The following is a 3,528-nucleotide window of genomic DNA, read 5'->3' on the forward strand; positions in this document are numbered from 1 at the left end:
TCCGCCTCCCTGAGGGCCGGCGGGGCGCCGGGGCGTCGCCGAGCCGGGAGCCGGGCTGCGGACGGCCTGCGGGGATGACGTCAGAGCCAACGCGCCGCTGTGTCACCGCCCGCGCCGGCTCTGTGAGGTCGGCCTGACGTGGCGGGCGCTTCGTGGCGGGACCGGTGAAGACCGGCGGCTTCCCCGTTGTTCCCCGGAGCTCGCGGGATGATAGGAGGAATTAGGCCCCATGTCTCACATGACAGGGAATGGCTTCTCTTGCCCGGTGGAGGATCTGAGATCTGGATTCACATCCTCAGTGTCTCGAGCAATAGGCAAATAGCTACTGCCCTGCGCTTAATGTCTCCCACTCTTAACTAGCATTTGAGTGTATGGCGAATGGGGTAAACCTTGTACCTGCTGTGGACTGGTTTTGGGACCGGCACGCTAGTTCTGGTGGTCATGCCCTTTACCTTGGCTTCCAATTCCCGTCCTATTAATATTGGCCATAATGTTTCGTATAGGGCTCCCCAGAACTGGGGTCTGTCGCAAACTCTTACTAGCTCTGCTTCATCTAAAAATATGTACTTTAAAACTGATTTCCTCAGCACTCGGGAGGCAGAGGCAGGCGGATCTCTGTGAGTTCGAGGCCAGCCTGGTGTACAAGAGGTAGTACCAGGACAGGCTCCAAAACCACAGAGAGACCCTGTCTCGAAAAAACAAACAAACAAACAAACAAAAAAAAAACCTGTCTGATTTTTTAAATGAGTTATGCCTGACTAGCCCTCCGAAACGCTTGGCCCTTGAAACCCCTGTAAATGATAAGTAAAAAAGGCCAGTGGTTCCTGGTTCCATAGCTGGTTTGATCGGAATCCATGCTAAGGTCTTACTCACAGGCCCCTTGGATCCTTGCAACATCATCGTGGGTGTAATGACTGGGCCCTGATTAATTAACCGATTATTTCTCAATCCCTGCTCCTTCATAAAAGTCAAGTATTTGAAAAGTAAAAGAAATGCAGAGTGAGGTGACTAAGGTAACATCATTTTGTCCCGTTCTTACCCTGACTCCATTTTGTGTCTGGTTGGGCACTTTTTCAGCCCCAACCTGATCTGACCAGTCACGTCCGCCTTGGCAGCACATTGGGACTTCCCATGGCCCAGATGCATAACCAAAATATCTGCTCAAAAGTCAAAACAAATGCCACCAGGTTGCCCTGACCTGCACCTGACAATGTCACTGTGGTTTCTCTTTAGAAACGCTGTACCCTGAGCTTTGGTGCTGAGAGTTTCTTTGGGGCAAGACTCTGCTCTTGGTCGCTGGCTTAAATAAAGGGTTGTAATTTGACTTCGTATGGTGTGGTGGTCCATAACGTTACACCTAAACTATAACGGCAATGATATAGGATAATAACTTGTACCAGAGACGGGCGATGGTGGCGCATGCCTTTAATCCCAGCACTCGGGAGGCAGAGGCAGGCGGATCTCTATGAGTTCGAGACCAGCCTGGTCTACAGAGCTAGTTCCAGGACAGGCTTCAAAGCCACAGAAAAACCCTGTCTCGAAAAACCAAAAAAAAAAAAAAAAAAAAAAAAAAAAACAACTTGTACCCGAATAAAACTGAAAACTTAAATGAATTGCTTGATTTCTTTTCTTTTTTTAGCCCTGGTTCTCCTGTGCTTAATTTCTTTAAGACTTCAATTTACTTCACCCATTAAAAAACCTGTTATTTTTAACACTCTGAGGAATATGAAGAATAACTTATGAAGAATCAATGAATTGATCAAGCGTTCAACACAAAGACCTTGTCCCAGGTTGTGAATGTTGAGGGCAGGGGACCCACATTCAAAGGGGTTTGGTTGATCTCTAGGGGGGAAAAGGGGGAACACATGGGGATTATAACTCAGAACTGCCAGCCAGGGATACACAGAGAAACCCTGAAGTGTTTTGAACTTCATCTTCTGTCATTTGTGGTAGCTCCTGAGACAGCTTTGAGAGAGAGAGAGAGAGAGAGAGAGAGAGAGAGAGAGAGATTGATTTTCCAAATTAGTCCTGGGATAGAACCTTTTGTCTCCTCTAAATTGTAACTTTCTTCTAGGAAGAAGTTGGTTTTCTGATAAAATAAAGCATTCTTTTGACAGACCTAAACTTTTTGGGGGAAAATTCCCTTCCTATCTAGTTAGTCAAAAATTTTGTAACCTTTACGTAGTATCACTTCCTTTTCATCAACATATTTTCCCCTCTGTACATGTTTCAATTTAGAGAAAATTGAAGTTGAGTTTTCTCCTGCAGCAATTATGATTAAGTTTTGACATAATTTGATGCCAGATTTGCTGCTGCTGGTTTTTTTCAGCTAAAGAAGGAGAGGCCGTACTTCCTACTGAGCTGACTTTCTACAGAGGAGAGCCCCCAAAGGGCCTGATGTTGATGGCGTTGAGAATAAAACAAAAGGGAAGTACCCTTATTGCTCTTGTTTGGAAGGGGAACTCCAGGGGCGAGCACCCAGAGACTGGTGGTAGGACCGGAATGACCACAGGCCCCTGCAGGCCTGGTTATGAGGTCCATTGCTAAGCAACGACAGGGAAGGTGTTACGCTGGAGGAGAGAACACAAAGAATGAAGGATCAGTGGAGAAGCACATTGGAGCTGGATTTTGTTTACTTCTCTCTTCACCAGGTTATCAGTTGACTCTGATGGGGTTCATGTCCCACCCGAGGGAAAGGGCACTACTTGACCCTGGAGATGTCTGCCATGCAAGCGTATTGTAAATTTAATCCATTTTACTCAATCACTTGTTTTTAAAAAACCAGGAAATTTTTGTTTTTGTTTTTTATGGATGGATGGATAGATAGATAGATAGATAGATAATATATATAGTGTTTATCTGTGTAATCTGTGTAACCCTGGCTGTCCTGGAACTCGTTCTGTGTAGACCAGGCTGGCCTCAAACTCAGATATTTGCCTGTCTCTGCCTCCAGAGTACTCAGATTAAAGACGGGCACCCCACCAAAAATCAGGTTTATTCATATTATTTCACATTGAACAAACCTTAAGTTTACTTTAGTTGTTTTGAGTTACTTTAGGCTTAACTTGAACAACATACACAGAAGACTATACAAGGGGATCTAGCTATAGACTGTACTCACCCTCCAAGCTTGTCTCTGAAAATGAATTTCATTTGTGCTTAGCATGACTGCATGCAGAATCATGCTTAAGGCTGAAGTAAGCAGGTTAGATCCCATCTCCTGACCCAGGTTCTAGTGAACAAAAACAATATAAAATTTTCAAAAATTATTATCCATAATAATAACATTTATCTGTAACTGAGAAGCAGAAACAAAAACAAGAGTCTCTGGACTCAGGCAGAAACAAAGGCAGACCATTGATTGACACAGGGCAAGGGAGTCCCCAAAATAAAAGGGCCGTATCAGAGGAAGCAGACTTGGAGACCCCAGAGACCTAGCATAGCTTCTGGCTTCAGTCTCCTGCCCAAGCAGGGCAGCTAGAGGGACCCAGCCACACACACACACAAAAAAAAACTGGCGCCCATAGT

This window comes from Microtus oregoni, unplaced genomic scaffold (assembly GCF_018167655.1).
Source record: "Microtus oregoni isolate MIOR12 unplaced genomic scaffold, Mior012 000017F_ref0000208, whole genome shotgun sequence".
In the NCBI taxonomy this organism is placed as follows: domain Eukaryota; kingdom Metazoa; phylum Chordata; class Mammalia; order Rodentia; family Cricetidae; genus Microtus; species Microtus oregoni.